Below are 24555 nucleotides of genomic sequence, written 5' to 3'. Positions count from 1 at the left end.
TTAAACAATTTGAATAACTCAAAATCACCATGTCAGCCCCACACCGGCTACCCAATGTCATGCAATTCTATGTGAGAAATACTGAGCAAGATAGTGGAGATGATCCACTTGTCAAGCCTCCAGTTTGGAACTGGGGCCCAGCCCAGGGCCCCCAGAAGATCCCATAAGCACAAAGTCTCCCATGCTCATCAGCACTTAACAACCCCACATGTGGACAATGGGAGGAAGTTGGGGTAGAGGATCAGAGAGTTCCTCAAAAGAGAGAAAAACAGGCCAGAGCCCATGGGGAACCAAGGGCTCTAAATAAGTCCTGGTCTGGAATCATGACACCCCACCCAGAAGATTCTGGCAACCCCATCAATCCCAGGCACTGGAGGATGACTTAGATGGTTTTGAAGAAATTAGCAGAGCATAGGGGCCCCTGAGGTCCTGGCCTGGGCTTCTCCTCAGTTCCTTCCTTCTGACTGCCTCAAGGGATCTTCTGCCTCTATAAGGCAGAGTAATACTGAGAATAAACTGAGGGTTGATGGGGGGTGGGAGGGAGGGGAGGGTGGGGGATGGACATTGAGGAGGGCACCTTTTGGGATGAGCACTGGGTGTTGTATGGAAACCAACCCTACATAAAACCCTACATATTAACATATGTATTAAACCCTACATAAGGTTTTAACATATTAAACCCTACATAAGGTTTTAACCCTACATAAGGTTTTAACATATTAAAAACCCTACATAAGAACATACACTAAAAAAAGTTAATGGTTTTAGCCACACATTTAGGGGCTTCCATGTATAACATCAGTCCACTCAAGTTGTAGGTTGTGATTCTGCTGTTTGATTTGCTCTCCCTTCATTTAGATCACTTCCAGTTTACCCTGGGAGAAGGGAAAATTGGAAGCCCACAGGAACAAGGTCTCCCAGGCAAGGCTTTGGGCTGTGAGTTCATAGAGAAAGTCCAGGGTGACGTTATGTGTTTGGTGAGTACTCAGTTTGTACCATGATAATACCAAGAGTCCCTGGGAACTATGTGTTCTCTGAAGAGTTGGGAAACCTGGAAGCCCCTTGGCACCATTTTATTATTTCCTTTATTAAGTTTTTTCATTTTAAGTCCAGTATTGTTAATAATAGTGTTGTATTTGTTTCAGGCGTACAAAACTGATTCAACAACTCTATACATTTCTCAGTGCTCATCATAAGTGTACTCTTTAATCCCCTTCACCTATTTCACCCATCCTCCTGCCCACCTCCCCTCCATTAACCACCTCTTTGTTCTCTGTAGTTAGGAGTTTGTGTCTTGGTTTCTCTCTCTCTCTCTCTCTCTCTCTCTCTCTCTCTCTCTCATTTTCCCTGTTCATTTGTTTTGTTTCTTAAATTCCACATATGAGTGAAATCATGTGGTATTTGTCTTTCTCTGACTGACTTCCACTTAGCATTATACCCTCTAGCTCCATCCATGCTATTGCAAATGGCAAGATTCATTCCTTTTTGTGGCTGAATAATATTCCATTGTTTATATGTACCGCCTCTTCTTTATCCATTAATCTATCAATGGACACTTGGGCTGGTTCCATAATTTGGCTATTGTAGATAATTCTGCAATAATCAAAAGGGTGCCATGTATCCTTTTGGGTTAATGTTTCTGTATTTTGGGGGTAAATATCCAGTAGTGTGATTATCGAATCATACGGTAATTCTATTTCTAACTTTTTTGAGGAAATTCCATACTGTTTTCCATAATGGCTGCACCAGTTTACATCCCCACCAACAGTGCAAAAGTGTTTCTTTTTCTCCATATCCTCACCAATGCATGTTGTTTCTTGTGTTTTTTATGTTAGCCATTCTGACAGGTATGAGGCAATATCTCATTGTGGTTTTGATTTTCATTTCCCTGATGATGAGTGATGATGAGCATCTTTTCATGTGTCTGTTGGCCACCTGGATGTCTTCTTTGGATAAATGTTGATGTCTTCTTCCCATTTTTTAATAGGATTATTTGTTTTTTGGGTGTTGAGTTGTATCAGTTTTTTATATATTTTGGGTACTAACCCTTTATTAAGATATATCCTTTGCAAATATCTTCTCCCATTCAGTAGATTGCCTTTTAGTTTTTCTATTTGTTTCCTTTACTGTGCAGAAGCTTTTTATTTTGATGTAGTCCCAACAGTTTATTTTTGTTTTTGTTTTCCTGGCTTCAGGAGCCCTATCCAGAAAATTATTGTCACGGCCTATGTCAAAAAAATTACTGCCTGTATTCTCTTCTAGGATTTTTATGATTTAAGGTCTCATATTTATGTCTTTAATCTATTTTGAATTTATTTTTGTATGGTATAAGAAAGTGGTCCAATTTAATTCTTTTGCATGTAGCTGTCCAGTTTTCCTAGCACCGTTTGTTGAAGAGAATTTTTCTCATTGTATATTCTTTCCTCCTTTGTTGAATATTAATTGACCATATAATTGTGGGTTTGTTTCTGGCTCTCTATTCTGTTCTATTGATCTATGTGTCTGTTTGTGTGCCAGTACCATACTGTTTTGTTTACTACAGCTTTGTGACAGAACTTGAAGTCTAGAATGGTGATACCTCCAGTTTTGTTTTTCTTTTTCAAGATTGCTTTGGCTATTCAGGGTATTTCATGGTTCTCTACAAATTTTAGTATTGTTTGTTCTGTGGAAAATGCTGTTGGTATTTTGATAGGGATTGCGTTAAATCTGTAGATTGCTTTGGGTAATAAGGACATTTTAACAATATCGGTTCTTCCAAACCATGAGCATGGAATGTCTTTCCATTTCTTTGCCTTGTCTTCAATTTCTTTCATCAGTTTTATAGTTTTCAGAATACAAGTCTTTCACCTCTTCAGTAAAGTTTATTCCTACATGTTTTATTATTTGGCAATTGCCGATGAGATTATTTTCTTAATTTCACTTTCCGCTGCTTCATTATTAGTATATAGAAATGCAACAAATTTCTGTACATTTGTTCTATATCATGCAACTTTACTGAATTATTTCATCAGTTCTAGAAGTTTTTTTTTGGTGGAGTCTTTAGGGCTTTCCCCTTGACATCATTTTAAAGGCCTGTGGTTTATGATGAAAATTTTTATAATTGTGTTCCTAAGATACCAACAGCCTTGCTATATATAGGAAGGATCATGTAAAACTTCAAAACATTAGGCTGTATCTGATATTGGCAATTTTACACGTTTAATCTCTATAGGTGGCATATGGCTATGAATTTGGCCAATTGAACTTTATGCTAAAAATCATGCCTTAAAACTTTTCCAATCTTTATATTTCTCATCCTACTTGATAACATACTTTCATTTTTGAATCCTCCAACCCCCTACCCCTCAAAATAGGTTATCAGGCAGACCATTTGTTCCCTTCAATTCTATTTTTAGAGTGGATTTCCTTTGGACAGGGTCAATAGAGCAGCTGCAAGAGCTGATGTCTATTCATCTGTGGCAAAAAAAAAAAAGAAAAAAAAGAAAAAAAGAAAAGAAAAAAGAATAAGAAGGAGAAGAAAAAGAAAAGAAAAGAAATAAAGAAAAAACCTTCACAAATGAGGGGACACCAATGCCCTCCCTGAGCCACTCCAAATTCAGCTCTAAGTGATGAGCCCTGCTGGTCAAGAGATGCAGAGTGCTTTTCTCCTGAACCAGTAGGTGCTGGATTGAGGAATATGTATAATATATATGTGGGTATAAAACAAGGAAGAGGACTAGCAGTTAGTATTAAATATTACTTTTTTAGGATACATCATCAGAAAGTATTAAAGAATAGAAGGGAGGAATTTACCTATGCTTTGTGCTAGGTTGAATCAAGGAGGAGTCAAATATATGTTCTGCTCTCAAGGAGTTAATGGGTTGAGACACAAAGTAGCAAGTGATGAATTTTACAATATAACACCTAAGATTCATTTTTTAAAGTTTATTTATTTTTGAGAGATAGAGTACAAGTCAGGGAGGGGCAGAGAGAGAGAGGAAGAGAGAGAGAGAGAGAGAGAGAATCCCAAGTAGGGATTCGATGCAGGGCTCGAACTCATGAACTGTGAGATCATGACCTGAGCAAAAGTCAGACACTTAACCTACTGAGCCTCCCATGCCCCCCATAACACCTAATATTTTTGCATGCTTACCATGTGCTTTAACCTACTTCAGCTCACCTCCCAATCACTCTGTGAAGCAGGTTGCTGGGAAAACGGACAAGAACAGCAAGAATCAAGCAGTTACCAATAGATTAAGTGACATTATAAATGTGAAATTTTATTTCTTCGTTTCCAAGTCACAGACTGTGTGAAGTAAATTTCAATACTAGCTAGATGGGAGCTCAGGAGAGGAAGACATGTGCTCCACTTGCTGGGTGTTCTGTAACCCAACCTGCTCCTTCCCCCTGCCAGCCGCAGCCCCAGCAGGTCGCCTGTGCCCCTGTGGCCAACCCACAGGATCCAAGACCATTCTGGGCACTTCCCTCAAATGGCCATGAGCAGCGCGTCGGTTTGAGTTTCTGAGATGAGGGACAGAAGTAAAGGCCCAATCTGGAGCCAGAAAGGCAGGTAGCCAGCAAAGGTTGCTTCATACGAGGTAAATGTTTAGCTCCAATTCAAAGTCCACAGTGAGCTATTTTTACCCCTGGCTACCTTAAAGGAACCTCATTTCTTCCCAGAGAGTAACTCAGGCATGGAGAATCTGGCCCACCTAATGTAACCTCAAATTATATCAAAATGCTTTCAATTCATGAATGGCTTCAGGGCAGAGTCTGTCAAATAATGAATCCATCCATATGCCTCCTCTCTATGGATGGTATTATTTTTAGATTTTGCTTCCCATGTAAACCTGAGCAATAAATTAGGGGCAGAGACCCTGCCTGTGGTCCTCAGTATCCCCCAAAGCACATGGCTGTGCTGGGACACATAACACAAGTTCAATGCATCTTGGCAGCATTTATTGCAAAGACGTAAATCTTAATTTATTATGGTGTGTCCTCTTGTTAAGAGGGGAATCAAAGACACTAGTGTGGAGGACGTATTCGATTTTTCCTGGTTGGCAGGCAGAGAGTGAAAATTTCCCTTTACGCTCTCCCTTCACACATTCCCCTCCCCCAGAGCCTGCCATCTGTTCTGGAATACCATCATTCATGCAGGGTTACCCCTAGCAAGCCTTTTTAGACAGTGTTTTGTCATGAACTATAAGTAGTAGTGATTCAAAACAGAGATTAGAGATGAATTTACTCCTCATCCTTTCCCTTGCCCTGAGCAGTACTATACAGAAACACAGTACTTGGTTATACAGCTGAAGAACACCCAAAAGAAGTCCTTTTAAAGTCTTGCAGCCAGCGTATGGACCTCACCCACCAACAGCACCATACACACCATTCATGAAGTCTTTGTTGAGCACCCTGCATGGCCAAGCCCTTGTGGGAGGCACAGGATGAGTAAAATACAGACATTTCTCCATGGAAGTTACAAAACAACATGGGAAATGAAGCACATAATTGTAATATGAAGCAGGTCATGATAAAGTGCTGAGAGAAAGATACACACACAGTCATATCAGTTAGGATATAGGAGTTCTTGCAAGAGAGCAATTCCTGTGTTTAGGAGTCAAGGGAGAGAATACCTTAAAGGTATGTGAGCCAGACCAATGCATAAGGTAGGATTTAGTCATGTGTGATCAGGCCCTAGCAGGGAACAGCAGAAGTAGAGGCACAAGGACGTGTTCAGGAAACAGTGAGCAAGTAATTCGGTTTCATCAGTATGGGGGGCCATCAAGGGGACTAAGAGGAAATAAAAGTTAGACTCCTGTCAGATCAGGAACTATGTCAAATTACAGACTACAAAGTTAGACTTACTCCATGGGCAAGTTTTTTTTGTGCTCAGCAGTGACAGTCAAACTGTGTTTGAAGAAGTCCAAACCACTGCGGGCCCTTCCAGGAGGCGGAGGTGTGAACCTACCTCTGGGTCCTTCCCATATGGAGCCAGAGGGCAAAGGAGTTTCAGAGCATAGAACTAAATGGAAATGGGTAGAGCGACATCTGGCAGGGCACATGGAAGATGTCTAGCCCAGCCCCATAGATACTGCGGCTCAATTTCATAGGTTAGCAAATGGAGGCATGAGAGACCATGCTGTCTAAGGCCGAGTAAACTGTTAACTACCAGAGGCAGGATTTGAACTCAGGTGGATGTGATTTCAAAGCTGGTATATTGGGGGACCTGGGTGGCTTAGTTAGCTAAGTGTCTGATTCTTGATTTCAGCTCAAGTCATGACCCCATGGTTCATGAGTTTGAGCCCCACATGAAACTCTGCACTGATGGCGTGGAGCCTGCTTGGGATATTCTCTCTCTCTCTCTCTCTCTCTCTCTCTCTCTCTCTCTCTCTCTCTTTCTCTGTCCCTCCCCCACCCTTCTCTCTCAAAAATAAATAAACATTTTTTTTTTAATGCTGGTATTCTTGCATTGTATCAGCCTTGACATCATTGCAGAAATGTTGACATCTCACTTGACAACACAGACATGCACTTTGACTCTCATGGCACCACTCCATTTCAGCAGCCAATCTTGGGGTCATGGTGGCAGAGGATTCAGAATGTTGGAAAATGTTACTGTAAAATGACAAGCTGGGTCTCAAGTTTGGTAAGGAGAAAAATATCCATAAAGGTGCCAAGCATCTATAAAAATGAGGAGTCCAGGGACCAGAAGATGAAAAAAGAAAAATAATAATTATAATAATAGTTAGCATTTTGGTAGGTGCTAGTCAATATTGAAACACTTTACATATATTATCTGAATTTTCACAGCAGCTGATTGAAATGGATGTAATTAATATCATCCCTGGCCCAGAGAGGCTCATTAACTTGCCTAAGTTCACATAGCCAAGAGAGGGACAGAGGCAGGAAACAAATGCAGACATTCCTGACTTTAGGGTCTGTGCATAGAACCTTCACAAAATGTCCCTTTGAACGATGTCAAGTAAATAAGGAAAAGACATTTCTTTAAAAATGAAATAAGACTCTTCAGGATTTGGGAGGTTTGTGCTTATTGGAAAATCATATAGCCTGTGGCTATCTAGAGATGACTTTTCCCAAGGTAACCATTCATTGTTTATGTTGGGTCAAAGTCTGCTTTCTTTAAATTTGCCTCCACACGATGATGTGGAGAAACAGGAACCCTCTTGCACTGTTGGTGGAAATGCAAACTGGTGCAGCTGCTCTGGAACTCAGTGTGGAGGTTCCTCAAAAAATTAAAAAGAGAACTACCCTATGACCCAGCAATAGCACTACTAGGAATTTATCCAAAGAATACAGGAGTGCTGATGCATAGGGGCACATGTACCCCAATGTTTATAGCAACACTTTCAACAATAGCCAAATTATGGAAAGAGCCTAAATGTCTATCAACTGAAATGGATAAAGAAGATGTGGTTTGGTTTACATTATATAATGGAATGCTACTTGGCAATGAGAAAGAATGAAATCCTGCCATTTGCAGCAACATGGATGGAACTGGAGGGTATTATGCTAAGTGAAATAAGTCAGCCGGAGAAAGATATCATATGTTTTCACTCATATGTAGAACTTGAGAAACTTAACAGAAGACTATGGGGGAAGGGAAGGGGAAAAAATAGTTACAGAGAGGGAGGGAGGCAAACCATAAGAGACTCTCAAATACAGAGAACAAACTGAGTGTTGAAGTGGGGAGGTGGAGAGGGGAAAGTGGGTGATGGGCATTGAGGAGGGATGGGATCATTGTTGGGATGAGCACTGGGTGTTGTGTGTAAGCGATGAATCAAGGGAATCTACCCCCAAAACCAAAAGCACACTGTATACACTCTATGTTAGCCAACTTGACAATAAATTATATTAAATAAATAAATGAATCTAAGCTAAATAAATAAATAAATAAATAAATAAATAAATAAATAAATTTGCCTCCACAAGCTTACCCCCACTGCCTCCCCTCCTCCAGGGCAGTAATGTTAATTCTGGCCACTGCTCATCCCCACTTGTTGCCCAGGTCCACCCCCTTCCTCTCTGTCCTGGAAACCAAGGAGTGCTGCTTATGTCACTTTTGGGCTAGTAACAAAAAGACCAAGTTGCTTGAAGCAGGAGTTTCAAGGATACACTTAGAAATGCCCCCTTTGTCTTCAGTAACAGCATTTTCCTCCCAGTGGATTCAAAGCTTTGAATTTGGAAAATTTCATCTCTCGTGGCATCTCTTTATTGTGGATAGGATAGTTGTCACTTTGGGGGCATACTGGCTCTTAGTTCTTTATTTGTATTAGCTCATTTGTCCCCATAAATAACCTGATGAGATGATACTATCATTATTGCCAGTCTGCAAGTAAGGAAACAGATTCAGGGAAGTTCATTTACCTCCTGTTTCCTGGTCACTTGAGCATTGGAAGCAGGCTGAATCTGTCTTCTTGACTGTGAAACTTGAGGTAGGACTCATTTACCGTTTACTGGAGCCCTATTAAGCCCCATGATGCTGAATATTAACACGATTATATGTATTCTAGGGTGATGGTTGGTAGCCCCAGTTCTTGATGACATTCCAAAATGCGTGGAACCACATTTAAATCACCTTTAAAAGTCATAGTTGTAGACATGAAGGCTTATAATCCATGTACCAGGGGCACCATATTATGTGAGACAGGAAAACTGAACCATATCACTTGCCGACATAAGCAGCACAGTGTCCAAGCTGCCGTGTTGCAAAATCACATTACCTAAAACAGTCGCCACGGACAGGCAGTGATTTGTGGCTCCTGAACAGTACCTTAAATAGCAAGGTCCACAAGACATGTGGTTTAGATTTTTCTTTTTTAAATGCCCACATTCTTAGCAAATGGCCTTATCATATTGAGAACAACTAAGACATTGACCAAACTAGCAATGTTTGATTTTTATTTTTACTTGGTTATGGGCATAGGCAGAAAAAGCAATCTGTTCAGATGAGTAAACTGCTTTGCATACTCAGAAAGAAAAATTCAGACGAACAGAAAAGCAGTAACAACCTCCAATTTGTGAAATTCACCTTCATGCAAAGTTAAATAACACTCTCTTAGTGCCTTCATCTGATTATTTCTTTAGTACAAGTTCCTAGAAGTAGAACTGTTGTATCAAAGGATATTATAGGAAGCCTTATGCAGTTGACCCTTGAGCAACGATTTGAACTGTGAGGATGCACTTTCATGAAGATTTAGCAGTATAGTACAGTACTGAAAATGGATTTTCCTTAAGGTTTGATGAACAACATTTTATTTTCTCTAGCTTACTTTATTGTAAGAAAACAATATATAATACATATAGCATGCGAAATATGTTAATTGACTGTTTTGTTATCTGTAAGGGTTCAGATCAACAGTAGGCTATTAGTAATTAAGTTTTGGGGAAGTCAAAAGTTATACTGGATTTTCAACTATGTGGGTGGTGGCACTCCTAACTTCCCCACCCCCCACATTGTTCAAGAGTGAACCGCAATATACTTCGCCCAATTGTCCTCCAGAAAAGTGTCTCCCGGCATTTCAGAAGAGCACTGTTTTCCCATGCTCACCCATGCTGGTATTATCCAGTTGTTTTTGAATTTTACCACTGGAAAGTGTTCAAAGTCTGCTTGGTCTATTTTACTTTACTCCTTGGGTCTGCCGTGTACACGGTCTAGCCCCACCTACAGCTCTGACTCCTTTTCGCACTCTAGCTCAATCATGTGCTCAGCTCCAGCTACAGGGGTCTCCTCGAATTTCCTCCAAGGTCTCCTGCCTTCACACAATCTTTGCACATGCTACTTCCTCCTCCTGGACTCTTTCTCCACAAGCTCTGCCTGGCAGACTCTTACTTTTCCCTCAGCTCTGCACTTGACTGTCCATCTCTCTCTCAGGAATGCCATCTGTCTTTCCCACATGAAGATCAGACATGCATGAAGCGCCTATCAAAGTACCTCTCAGTTGAAATTTAACCCACTATGTGATTTACTTATTAAAATACTATCTCCACAACTAAAATGTAGCTTTATGAACACATGTCATTTTGTTGTTGCTGTTATCCACCGTATTCTTAGTCTATAAGTGCCTAGGGTGTGCTAGACACCCAACAAATAATATATGAATAAGTAAACAAGTGAATATTAAGAAATAAATAGAACTTACCTTCAAGCTGCTGTTACATAGGGAATATAAGTTAAATTTCACTAAATAAACTGTTTGATGAAGCCCTGAAGAGTCTTCTTACTTTTAGAGGTTTTATCATGCAAAGAGTTCTCCCTTTAATTACTTGCTACTCTTCTAATTCCTCTTACTATATCCTTCTTTGATATTAATCCCTAGACCTTTTCCCCTTTTTCCATTGCCCTCGCTCAACCCAACCATGGGTTCCTTCCTAACGCAATGACACATTCTGGGATTCCCACCCCAGTGACCAGGAATGACCTCTTTCCAGAGTACTTGACCATCTTCCAGGCTCAGACACAACCTGTTACAGCCTGGAATCCAAATAAAGAAAAAAATGGTGTGTGTGTGGAGTGCTGAGTGCATAGCACTAACCAACAAACCAAACCCCTCTTCTCCTTACCATCTCCTGAGTGATTTTCTGCCTAAGTGGTCACTTATTTGTGAAACCCTGGGCATGGCTTTGGTAGAAAGAGAAGATGACTTAGATTTAGAAGCAATCCAATGGCTTTTTTTTTTTTTTATCATTTCTCCCATCAGAGTAGATCTGTTCAACACTAAACCACAAGTCAAGTTCATTATATATTTGGTATAACCTGAGAACCAACCAGATTCTGAGGATTTATGTCAGGGGACTCAAACTAACTGCCTCTAGGCTGAATCTGACCCCATAAAAAGTTTATATTTGTCCAGAACAGTGTTTAAGTGAATGTGAATGTCTGAGGCAAGGTGTGCCCTCTCTAGCCTGCCATGGTGCCTCCACATCAATGTTGTCTTACAGAGTAACAAGTACACCCTTCCCACATGCACATTCACTGTTGGGAGCCCCTGGGATAGAATTCAGCAGATTATGGGACACCTGGGTGGCTCAGTCGGTTAAGCATCCAACTCTTAATCTCAGCTCGGGTCATGATCTCACAGTTCATGAGTTCAAGCCCCACATAGGGCTCCACACTGATGGCATAGAGATTGCTTGGGATTCTGCCTCTTCTTCTCTCTGCCCCTCCCTGTTTGTGCTTTCTCTCTTTCTCTTGAAATAAATAAATTAAAATTAACTTAAAAAAAAGAACTCAGCAGATTGTACTTTTTCCCACTGCTAATAATAATGACTACTCTTCCCATATACATATTTTCCTTTATTTGTTATTGTGAGATCTTCTTACATATATCTGTTATTTTAAGAGGTCTTATAATATTTTCTTTCCCATCTTTCCTTCCACGTTTCAACATACATTCCTTTCTACTGTTAACTGGGCCACAAAATCCAATTGTTTTGGAGCCTGGCCCTGTCCATGGTTTTTGTAGAGAGGGTGCCAGATTGAATCATGAGATGTGGCTTTATTCTGGACTCTGCCCCGATAAGCTATGTGATGTTGGGCAAATCACCTTGGAGCTTCAGTCCCCACTTGCCCATCCCAAAGTGAAGAAATGGTAATAGATAATCTCACCTTCCTCTCAAATGTCACATGTTATACTTGTGTGATTTTTTTTTTGTCACAATCCAAATAGAAGAAAATATCAGGGGAAAAGAAACATCCACTTCATTTACTCAACAATTATTGGTTGAACAATGAGCAAGTGCTGGGAATAGTGGTGAATAAGACAGATGAAGTCACTGCCTCTGCTAGAAGGAGACAGTGAGCAAATAAACACAGAATGTCAGATTACAATAAATGCTATAAAGGGAATGAAGCATGGTAATTTCATAAAAAGTGACTGAGTAGTGACTAAGGAGGCCAGGAAGGGCATCTCTAAGAAGATTACGTCTGAGCTGTGACCTGAGAGAGAAGTGGTGAGCCACATGGGGAACCTTCAAGGCAGAGGAAACAGCAAGTGCAAAGGCCATGAGACACATTTGAGGAATGAAAAGCAGGCCAATGTTTCCAAAGAGTATTGAGCCAAGGGATGGAAGGTACAAAAAGAGGTGAGGGAAGGGGAGGTCAAGTCATAAAGGGCCTTGTGGGCTCGGACGAGCAGAGTGCGCGGAAGGGTTATCAGTAGAGCAGTGTCCCAGGATGGTTCCTGAGGTTGCTGTGTGAGTGTAAGTGGAAACAGTGTGTGGGAGGCTAGTCTTTTCAACTGAAGCTGTCTGAGGTAGTGGAGGTGGAGAAAGAAGAAAATCTGCTTATATTTTGGAGGTGGGCCTCACAGGACTTGCTGACAGGCTGTGGACATGAAGGTGGGCAGCAGTAATCCAGAATCGCCCTTGGGTTTTGGGATTGAGGGGCTGACTGGACACTGTGTCACATCACTGGTGTCAGTATACCCTCAATCACAGGCATTAAGTCCAACAGCCCTTCCAGTCTTCTAACATCTCCCTGCCCACCTCATAAACACTAGTGAAGACAGATTTGTTCTTCCATTCAGCACATATTTATTGATTGCCTGCTACAGGCTACTTTTAAAGTAACATGGCTATTTGGTTAATTTTAGTATGGTTGTTTGAAACAGCTTAAATTGGAGCCCAGTTAATCAGTAATCTAAGCCACTGATGAAATGAATTCTTTTCTTAGCATTGGCAGGCTATTTGCAACAAATGAAGATGCCTTAGCTTCACACCAGCTGTGAGCAAATAGTTTTGGTTCTCAATTTGTAATATTCTAGAAATTTGCAGGAGATAGCCAGGATAAGGTGTGGGAATGCCTTGTCCATGTCAAACTCTGTCCAGCTGCACAACTTAGCTCTCAACTGAAAATGTCGTTTTCTGAAGAGGAAAGGCCCACGTTCAAAGAACTCCTCTGGCATCTGTCATGGTGTCTGTCCATGAGGGATGGACTCAGTCTGATCAGCTCCTTAGAACTGATTGTGGGTACAGGTCTGAGTATGCTCCACACAGTGTTTTTAAATATTCAAACCTTCAGCTGAGATCACCACTTAGGACACCTCCAGTCATATGGAGTTAGGCTAATGAATTATCTGAGACCCTTCATAACTGAAGCAAAAGAAAAATGAAACCTGTTTAACTGGATTAAAAGAAAAAAAAGATGAAATCTTCACCAACTCCTGACCAATTTGAGCCCTAAAACTCATAAACTTGGTTGTTTTATTCCACCCACACAAGAACCCTGACTTATTCAAGTGTATAAATATTCCTGCTCTCTTCGGATTATCATTTTAAGAGCCTTCAGATAAACAGGTGCAAAGTCATTGACTGAGTCTGGCTCATTTCCAAATGGCAAAAGCCTCATCTAGACTGTGAACATTTGCAGCTGCCATTTGTGGATATTTCTGCTCATTTCCACACCAGCAAGGGTGGAATCCCAAGCTCCTGTCCCAGGTTCACTGGTTGTAGCTGTACTGGAAAGTCATCTACTTTTCATTGCTTGAGTGGCTCACATAGGCTTCCACACACACCCCAGATCTCACCCCCCAATACTCCCCAAATGATGGCTATTATACCAGAGTAATAGAGTATCAGGTAAATGTTTTTTTCCTATTGTACGGAATTTTGCTGAGGCCTAAAGGGGAAAAGACCCTACCACGCCTAGCAGCTGGAGTCTGCCTCTTCCCCCCGGGGTTGATGGAGAAGCACCAATTCAAGAACCAGAAGTTCTGCTCCCTAACCTACCCACCTCTACCCCCATTCATTATAAGATGACCAGGTGGGAGAAGGGAAGGTCATCTCCTCTCCCCAGACTCTGGACAGGAAGGGAGGCTTGCCTCTCTTTTCCTCTGTTTAAATAGATCTGCCCCAGACTGAACAAAGGAAAGGAGACTGGAGAGAGATGACAGGGCTGAGGGGGGCAGTAGAGGGTACCCTGTACATCCACCATTTGGCATGAGTATCCCATGGAGGGAGGGGAGCGTGGAAGGTCACTAGGACTGGCTGCCTCTGTGACAGCCCTCCCCAGAGAAAGCCACCTGCTGGATGAAGGATTGCTGCTCCTTCTGCCTGGAACACTGCTTTATGCAATGGTCATCCATTGCTCAGTTCAAACATCATCTCTTCAGAGAGGCCTTTGCCCTCTGGATCTTATGCTCCAGAGCAAAAGTATTCATTCAGTTGGGGGAAAATGTGGAGCATCTTGGAAAGTGCATCTTAGGTGTTCATTTTATCACCATAGATAGAGGTAGTCCTCCATAGCCTCAGTTTTGTGGCCTAGAAAACATGGCTATTAGAATATCAGGCTTCCTCCAAGATGTCTGAGAAATAGGAGGGTAGAAAGTGACTAAGGTAAAGGAAGTACTTGTGGATATTTCAGTTAGAAGATTCAGGTAATTTCAATACTTAAGAAAGTAGAAAGGATTATTAGACAATTCATAGGTAAGAACATATCCATTCTCACCACCAGAGGTTTTGCATGTGGAGAAGGACAAGTGATATTTGCTGCCCCCCAAATTTTTCTTCTTACCAAGAAACTGAAATCACCTTTATCAGGATAAAATACTTTATTTTTTAAGTTTATTTATTTTTGAGAGAGAGAGCACACGTGAACACAGGGGAGGGGCAGAGAGAGGGAGAAAGAGAGAATTCCAAGCAGGTCCCACGCTGTCAGCATGGAGCCCAACACAGGACTCAAACCCATGAACTGTGAGGTCATGACCTGAGCTGAAACCAAGAGTTGGTCGCTTAACCAACTGAGCCACCCAGGCACCCCCCAGAATGAAATACTTTTTAAAACTTGTTATTTTGTGTAGACAAGTGAAATATCTGGTGTTTTTTGTCTGACTCTTTAAGGACAAACTTGAGACTAAAATTTGTACTTTGAAGGTAAACTTACCAGGCCCAACCTTCCAGGTGACATTGACTTTGTGCTACTATCATTTTAGTGTTTGGTGCCAGTTAAAGATTAGACAAGTCCCACTGAAGAAGACCTTTTCCATAAAATTTATCATCTCTCAACCACAGACATACAACTCTATGTCCCATTAGTATTTTTTTCATGTCATGTCGCTGCCATCACGTAGTTACCGCATTCCACAAATGTTAATCATTGTTTCTACAGACAATTTAAAACAGTTTAGGTATCACTTAGAATGTTTTGTGTTGGAGGTAAGAAGGCAAGCCATGTTCAATATGTAAAAATCACAGGAGTGTGTGTGGAAGAGTTTTATATATTACATAGTTACAGAAACAGATTCAGTATGTATGTGCAAATATAGATTTGAAAATAATGCATACCAACATGTTCAAATGTGAACCTTTTAACTGGACTTTGTGGGAGGGGTCAGTATGATGTTTACTTTATATAATGCCTACTCTACAAGTAAGGCACATTTTAGTATTTTTTTAAATTCACTAACTTTTTCCCCCGTATATTATTTTATATAGACTAAAAAGTAATCATCAATGATAAAGTACGGGATAAAGAACAGGCGTTAATCAGTTGCATGAGAGACTTAGAAAAAACACTTAGACTTTTGAGCATGCCCACCTAAATTTTTCAATAACTGGTTTCTTGGTTTGGCCCTTCTTAATACACATTCATCCAGGATTTAAGTTCTGTTTTGATGTGATAGCCAATTCTTATTGACTGAGTGGACTATTATTTTAACGTTGGCATTTAGATTTTATTTGTAATACAAGCGAGGCCAAAAGAAGATTTGGATAGTACACACATAGCTAATTTATTTAAAATGTATTTAGAATCTATCAGATTTTTCAAAAGCATTCTTTTTCTTTAAGTTAATTTATTTATTTTGAGAGAAAGAGAGAGAGAACAAGTAGGAGAGGGGCAGAGAGGGTGGGAGAGAGGGAGAATCCCAAGCAGGCTCCGCACTGCCAGCACAGAGCCCGATGCAGGGCTGGAGCTCACGAACCGTGAGATCATGACCAGAGCCAAAATCAAGAGTTGGACGCTTAACCCACTGAGCCACCCAGGTGCCCCCCTACAAAAGCATTCTTAAGCTCATTGCAGATGAACAGGGAAAATGTTGACTATCATACTTTTTGTCCCTTGCATGACAGCCATGCTAACATTTTTGTACAATGCAAACTACTAATTTGTCTGACATTCCATGTTAAACAATTTAGATTATTTGGTGAGGTCACTCTCAGTCATATGCCTGGTTAAATCCTACCCTACCCTGTGCTTCCTTATCCGCTTTTCCTCTGTTTTCTTTTTCTACACAGCATTGACCACAATCTGATACATGATTTATACTTTTTAATTACTTGTTGTCTTTCTCTCCCCTGCATGCTCTCCAGGAAGGCAGAGACTTTTGCTAGTTTTGTTCATTGCTTCCCCTGTTGGTAGAACAGCACCTGGCACAGAGCATTGGAGACAACCAACAAATAGTTGTTGAATTCATGAGAGATGCAATGGACATGGGCTTTATCACCAGGGGCAGGTTCATTACTGACTTGCCCTGCTTACCAGTTGCAATTTGGGAAAATTCTTATTTTTAAGTCATAAATAGATTTTTATTTCTCTGGTCTCTCTCTCTCTCTCTCTCTCTCTCTCTCTCTCTCTCTCTCTCACACACACACACACACACACCAATATATGTTCATTATGAAATATTCAGAAATACAGAAAAATATGGAAAGTGGTGAAAAATAATAATAATTCCACCCCCCAGAAGTTGTTAAAAATTTTCATATATAGCCTCTGACCACCCGTGTTGATTTCCACTCATGGGATTGCAAACATAGCAGCCATTTGGTGGAACTGTTAGAGATAATGTGTAGAAAACAGCTGTCCCTCAGTGCTATTCTTTTATCAGGATGGAATGCAAACGTGTATTCACCTCCAGATGCATGGGGCACACTATTATTTTGAGACAAGTTCAAGAAAATTTAGCTCCAATTTCAGATATTGATAAAAATTAATATTATAGAAGATGGTCATCATTAGAGATCCCATCCCAAGAGATAACATCTAATGCTGATGGTAATAGTAAAGTAGGAGGAAGGGTCTTCTTACATCTTTAAAAGATAAATATATATGCCAATAAATTAAACAAATATTTTTAAATGTTTACTATGTGCCTGGCTCTGTGTTTATTGCGTTCAGGTATCTTTGCATTTTAGCGTCACAATAACCATGTTACTATTATTATTCCCATTTTAAGAATGAAATGGAGGGGCGCCTGGGTGGCTCAGTTGGTTGAGCGTCCGACTTGGGCTCAGGTCATGATCTTGCAGTTCATGAGTTTGAGCCCCGCGTCGGGCTCTGTGCTGACAGCTCGGAGCCTGAAGCCTGCTTCAGATTCTGTGTCTCCCTCTCTCTCTCTGCCCCTCCCCTGCTCATGCGCTCTCTCTCTCTCTCTCTCTCTCTCTCTCAAAAATAAATAAGTAAATAAACATAAAAAAAATTTTTTTAAGAATGAAATGGAGGTGTAAAGAGATAGTAAGCTGCCCAGGTCATAGGGCTTGAAACCAAGGAAACTAGAATGCAAATCCTGGATCTGGCTCCAGGGTCCTCATTCATAGAGCATTTCAGAACAGCATCCAGTGCAAACATGCAATGGGGGCCTACATGCAATATAGAAGGATGCAAAATAAGAATAACGTCCAGAGGATCAAGAGGATGTCGGTCATGAGGCATGAGCACTCTGTTCCACTCTGCTATCAACTTCCAACAGGATTAATCAGTTAGTTGGCTTTTATTGGTATGAATCTGCCCTTTAAATCCCAATCATGACTAGATGAACCGATGAAAATACTGTTCTTTGGATTCTGAAGTTCAGTTTCAGACCTTGGACCCATAATGACTTTACTAAAGAGTGGGTCCCCACTGGGGCCAAGACAGGGCAGCCGCTCTATCTCAGCAGTGGCCTCAGTGCCACTGATAAGACATTCCATATTCTCCAGCTGGTTTTGTTACCTGATAGGGAAATCAAGACAGATGATTGGGAAATATGTATCTATGATCAAAAACATGTTATGCAGTGATTGGAATTTAATTTCTGACATGTGAGTTCACCCTTAGTAAGCTAACAGAAGGTTCATTGGACTGGCTGGGCATGCGAAGGTCACACTGATGCCCAGTCTGGTTAGAAGCTGGAGGATCCTAGGAGAACTCCAAATGTTTCCTCCCCTAGCCTATTTTCACCCTCAAGCCTCTGAACACACATCCTATTGATTGCTTCTTGCTTCACCAAGATTCCAGAATCCTTATTTCTAACATTAGTCTAGGACCCTGCCTTCAGTTCCTCACAGCCTCCTTTGCTTGAATGCCCGCTATTAGTGTTCTTGAACTTGAGCCACACCTCACTGTACATAAATTCAGAAACTGAACTTCTTTTTTGACATTGCGTACCCAGAAGGAAGAAATATTGTTGAAAGAAATAAAAGAACTTTGGCATCAGACTGACTTGGACTTTAATTCAAGCCCCACATTCACTAGCCATGTAGACTTTGACTTCTCATCTTGAGAACAACATTTTTTGCCCCTGTGAAAATGGGGGAAATACCTCTTATCCTGCTCACTTGTTGGGACTAAATGAAACAGTGAATGGGCAAAGGTCTGTGGCAGTGCTGAGACATTTCAGGCTCTCGGTCTTCTTGACCTCTTTTCTCAGAGCTGCCCGCATATTTTCTAGACCAGGGGTCCGCAAACCATTTCTGTGAGGCACCAACGAGTTAGTATTTTAAACTCTTCTGGACAAACTCATTCACAGCTGATCACTCAGACCAGTAAAACTTATTAGCTATGTAAATTTGGACCACAGTTGTACATTAATTTGGCATTCCACAATCAAAGTACAACCCAATACTGTAATTCAGTCACTATGAAGGCTTCTCACTCTTTCTGTCTCTTATAAGTCTTAGGCACAAATATAAATTAAGCAGTTCCTTTGTACCTCATTCTGCTTTTAATTTAGAGGACAACCCCACAATGGCTCTGGGATGGCATCAATTATCCTCAATTCGGGCCAGCTTTACAGTCTTAGGAGTGAATTGCTGGTATATAAGTTTTCTACTACTCACAGAATGACTCCTTTTGTGACAACCTGGGGGGCGGGGGAAGCTACTCTGGGCATATCTTAATCACGAATTCAAACTGGCCAGAAAAACAGTCAGAGAAGAGAAAGCGTGCCTATATGCATTATAAGATTTATACAAACTTTTACAAAGAAAACAGAGATCACAGAAGAGTGTGACTTGACTTTTCACCTTTAAAGAAGCGGCACATAAGAAAGTCTGGTTGCGCAATGCCTCCTTGAGGCTCAGCTAAAAAGTAACCCTAGCTGGCCTGAGATCCGCAGCAACCACCACAGCATTTCTTTCTTCCTTCCTGGTTATACAATTCATCATGCTTAGTGAATAGCCCTGGAGATATCACTGCAGCAAAGAAAAAAAGGGATATCTTAAGTTTAATTTTTTTTAATGTTCATTTTATTTTTGAGAGAGAGAGCACAAGTGCGGCAGGGACAGAAAGAGAGGGGAACAAAGAATGCAAAGCAGACTCTGTGCTGCCAGCGTGAGGCCGATATGGAGCTCCAACTCATGAACTGTGAGATCATAACCTGAACCGAAGTCAGACGCTCAACTGATGGAGCCCCCCAGGCACCCCATCTTAGGTTTAATATAATGATAAATAAGAAGCAATGTGAGTGGTCTCATAGAAAGGATCTACCAAGCACCTTCTCAACACAATGTAACCTCTGAAACATTCCCTCAAGATAGGTTGTCCCCATTTTGCATTTAAAGATACTAAGGCTCAGAGAGTTTAGACTTCTGCCCAAATTTCATCTAAACGGCAGGTAATCAAACTGGACTTGAAATCCTCTATTTCTCAGCTTGAGATGATAACTCTGCTTGTACCACACCAGGATGCCCCTTTCAGGGACTAGGAAAATAATTATAGCATTTATATATATGGGAAATCCTACCCTCTCTTTACTTTGTTTTCTAATTAGAACTGATTTTATTTGATCACCAGCCTTGAAAACAGTGTCCTTAATTCAATTGTGCCTAATACATTTCTGTTTAAATAACCATTTAAGCTACATTGTGGGTTATACAGGCTTTTCTGAACTAGCCTGAAAATCTATTCACCCTTTAATTGCTGAGGAAACTATCTGTCCCAAATTGCTGAGGAAACTCATTTATTAATATATATTTAGAGTAATGTTCAATTATGTATTATAGATTTCCAATGTCAATGAGTAAATATTGCCAGAGTGTTATGTAAGTTATTAAAATTTCTGCATTACATTTACATCCACCCATTTTTATTAGACTTCTAAGAGTTCTGAAGGGCTGTGGCTTATGATTAGGAAAGATGGGACAGAAAATAGAGATAGATGTAAATCTCAGCCTTGGCTATACCTGGGAATCATCTGGAGAGCTTTAAAATGTGCAATGTCTGGGTCTAATGCTTAGAGATTCTGATAGTATTTGAGTTGGAGCCTTGGTATCAGGTAACAAGCTTCCTGGGTAATTCTGACAAACAGCCAAGATTGAGAAGGAATGAAAAAGAAACAACAATTAAAAATATCCCATAGGAAAAAAAATTACCCCATAGAAATGTACAACACCAAGAGTGAACCCTAATGTAAAGTATGGACTTAGGGTACTTAACCATGTCAGTGTAGGTTTATCAACTGTAGCAAACGCACCACTCTGGTTGGGGTTGGTAAAGGGAGAGGTAGGCCTGTGTGGGAGCAGGAGGCATAAGGAAAATCCCTCTACCTTCCTCTCGTTGTTGTGAGCCTGACTAAAACTGCTCTAAAGGAAAAGTCTTTAATTTTTAAAAGCATACAAAATAAATATTTTAAAAAGAAAAAAAAAGGATTTCTTCTTTAATTTGGTTACAGGAAATGTAAATATATATGGAAATGTGACTAGGAAAATATTTAGTGAAGGCAATAATTTAAACAGTTCTTTTAATTTTAAAGACTTTTACGTGACACATGAAAGCCCACTTTTAAAAAGTTGTGCCTACCATGTGCCTCAACATTTCTAAGTGCCTTACACCTGCTATTTCAAGTAGCCAAAATCATACCTAAAGAAAAATGTATGCTTGTAAGTGTATATATTGGAAAATAAGGAAAATTGAAAATAAATGGATCTAGCACAAAATTCAAGAAACCAAAAAATAACAAATAAAATCAAAGAAAAAAGGTAAGAAAGGAAGGAAATAAGGAAGATAAAGGCAGAAACCAACCAAATGAGAAATTGAAAGAAAAAACGAATAGCAATTAAAAATAAAAGTCAAATATGCTCAGTTGGTAGAGCATGTGACTCTTGATCTCAGGGTTGTGAGCCCCATGTTGGGTGTGGAGCCTACTTAAAATAAATAAATAGGTATCTTAAAAAAAATAAAAAGTTGGAAAGTAATAAAATTACTAAATCTAACCTGGCAAACGATCACACCAAAAGAGATAATGTATAAGTAACATTATGGATAAAAAAGAGTCTATAGTTATAAATGAAGTAGGGAATAAAACCACTTGAAGAGCATACTAGTCAGTAAGCTTAAAAATCTACATAACTTTTTCAGATAGTTTTCTAGAGAAACGCAAATTAAGATTCGTTCAAAAAGACTTAGGATACTTGACTGTATAATAACCAGAAGAGAAAACAAAGAGGAAGCTAATCATTTACCTTGAATAAGAACATCTTTTTCAAAATGAAAGATGTGTTTTTTCCCTCTTTCCCTCCTAGGAAGGAGACTTCCTAGAAGTCCCACATCCCGCTTCTGCTGCCATCTCATTAGCCAGAATGTAGTCACATGGCCAAGGGGATTTGAAAAAGGTTGTCTTTACCTGGAAAAGGAAAAGGAAGGGTGGAACAGAAGGACAAAGTCATATTCAGAGGTGGCTAGAAATATCTCTTATTAAGCAGCAACAATCAACCAGATAAATAATGGAAAAAAAGATATAGTTGGGTTTTTTTTTTAATGTTTATTTATTTTTGAGAGAGAGACAGAGAGAGAGCATGAGCAGGCTAATGGCAGAGAGAGAAGGAGACACAGAGTCTGAAGCACGCTCCAGGCTCTGAGCTATGAGCACACAGCCTGATGTGGGGCTTGAACTCATGACCCATGAGACCATGACCTAAGCTGAAGTCAGATGCTTAACCCACTGAGCCATCCAGGTGCCCCTATAGTTGGGGTTTTAAGCCATAAAAATAACACGTCCAAAAAATGCATAATCATCATATAAGAAGAAAAAATCAAGTGTGTGTACCTCCAGGCCCAAGGAGACGCCAAAGGTGGCTTTTGGGGAAGGAGTGTGGAGGGAGCTAGGACAGGCTGACAAGGCGGTCACATGTATACATGAAGTCCTGCTGGGCCTTTAACATACTGAGACATATGGTATGTGGACCTCCCTTCACACTTGCTCCAGGCCTGTGTATGTGAAGGACTTATCTGGCCGGGGTGTCAGGATGGGGATTCCTATTTTATATAATTAGGCCAAGGAAATCCTCATTGTTAAGGTGAATGAGTAGAGAGCTGAAGGAATAAAGAGCAATCTGCATAAGTCACAAAATGAACATGTGAGGAAATCAAATTTAAAGTAATACAGAAGAAGCAGCAAACAACCCATCCAAACCCAAACCATATTTATGTTTATGTCGATGAGAGCCATGTGAGAAATGGTTTTCGAACAACTTCTTTGGAAATCTTGACTATGTCATGATCTAGCTTGCTTCTCAAATGGAATTAAAAACTCCTAGCAACCTCAATGTCCCCTGTGCGATAAGAGTGAATCCGGCAGAGGCCTGAAATGGAATGGCTGAGTGTGCGATGAGGTCAGCAGCTATGTGTGGTGTGAGGGAGAGAGGGCTCCATGATGCTGGGCTATAATTGGCTGGTATAAATGCCAGCAAGCCAGGCTGGCAGCAGAAGGAGAGACTGAACCCAATAATCTGAGTAGCAGAAGTTACATTAGCGTTTCTGCCCATTAGTGACAAGCACATGGTTCTTTATAAAACAAACTTCCAGTACAACAGTGTTGGCATATTGAATGCACTTATTCTTTCAAAAAGCACACCAGTTAGGGGCACCTGGGTGGCTCAGTCTGTTGAGCATTTGTCTCGATTTCGGTTTGGTGAGTAACATGTCACTGAGTTACAATATTGTCACATAGGTGTATGCAAGCATAGTTTAATTTGAGTTTTAAGAAAATGCTTCATATGATCTCACAGTGGTGGGGTAGCTCTGCACTGAGCATGAAGCCTGACTGGGATTCTCTCCCTCTCTCTCTCTCTCTCTGCCCCTCCCCACTCCTCCCAAAATAAATAAATATATATATATATACATATATATATATATATATATATACATATATATGTATACATATATATGTATATATATATATACACACACACATATACATGTGTATATACACATATATGTGTATATATATATATATATATATATATATATATATATACCAGTTAATTAAACTGTGATTACAATTATGTGGCAGAAGCTATGCAAAAAAAAAAGAATGAAAACTGATACAAGTAAAATGATAATAATTGTCCTCGGTTGTCGGGGTAGTTTTTTCTACATTTCTGGGTTTTTTTCTTGCATACTCATTAATTTCATATTTGAAAAAATGTACTAAAACAAGCAATTAAATTTTTAGGCCTTATGAGCCTAGTAAGATGGATAATTAGGAGATAAATATATATTTTTTTCAATTTTTTAAAAGTTTATTTATTTATTTTGAGAGAGACAGAGACAATGTGAGTGTGGGAAGGGCAGAGAGACAGGGAGAGAGAGAGAATCCCAAGCAGGCCCCACACTGCCAGAGTAGAGTCCAGTGTGGGGTTCAAGCTTACAAAACCAAGAGATCATGACCTGAGCTGAAACCAACAGTCAGATGCTTCACCAACTGAGCCACCCAGGTACCCCAGGAGATAAATATATTTAAATCAGTTTAGTCTCAATAATCAATTAGAATGATGATTTGGAAAGAGATGTCACAATATATATATTTCACCCAGGAATAAACTTAACAAGAAACGTGCAAGATCTATGTAAAGAAAAAAAAAAATATATATATATATATATATATTTTATATATCCATATATATATCCATATATATATCTCCATACATATTTATATATGTATGGAAAGACATATCTTATTTCCACGTGGGACACCAAATACTAAAAATGCTATAAGAATCCACATTAGTGAGGGGAGCCTGGGTGGCTCAGTCAGTTAAGCGTCCGACTTCAGCTCAGGTCACGGTCTCGCGGTCCATGAGTTCGATCCCTATGTCAGGCTCTGAGCTGATGGCTCAGAGCCTGGATCCTGCTTCCGATTCTGTGTCTCCCTCTCTCTCTGCCCCTCCCCCGTTCATGCTCTGTCTCTCTCTGACTCAAAAATAAATAAACGTTAAAAAACAGGTTACTCTTTAAAAAAAAGAATCCACATTAGTGGATTAAAATGCAATTTCAGTAAAAAAAAAAAAAAAATCCAGTTAGGCTTCCTTAGAACCTGACATGGGAATTTTAAATTCATCATAGAGAAGAAATTTGTTTAAAAA

The 24555-nt window shown here is 40.1% G+C and overlaps 1 long non-coding RNA gene across 2 annotated transcripts in view; it reads right to left on the bottom strand.

Moving 5' to 3' along the window:
- Window positions 1-24555, bottom strand: part of LOC132667214 (uncharacterized) — an 85006-nt gene that overhangs the window by 34956 nt on the left and 25495 nt on the right. Inside the window, exons 3-4 of one of the 2 annotated variants that reach the window (XR_009605046.3) lie at window positions 21655-21815; window positions 18407-18666 (exon numbers count right to left, since the gene is read on the bottom strand). This is a non-coding gene — a long non-coding RNA (uncharacterized LOC132667214). Of the gene's footprint in view, window positions 1-18406; window positions 18667-21654; window positions 21816-24555 lie in introns of those variants that run through there. The other variant, XR_013555657.2, reaches the window with a different exon arrangement.

Source organism: Panthera onca, chromosome B2 (assembly GCF_046562875.1).
Source record: "Panthera onca isolate mPanOnc1 chromosome B2, mPanOnc1 haplotype 2, whole genome shotgun sequence".
NCBI classification, from domain to species: Eukaryota; Metazoa; Chordata; class Mammalia; order Carnivora; family Felidae; genus Panthera; species Panthera onca.
Note: the sequence above shows the minus strand (reverse complement) of the source record. Positions and strands in the feature narration are given on the sequence as shown.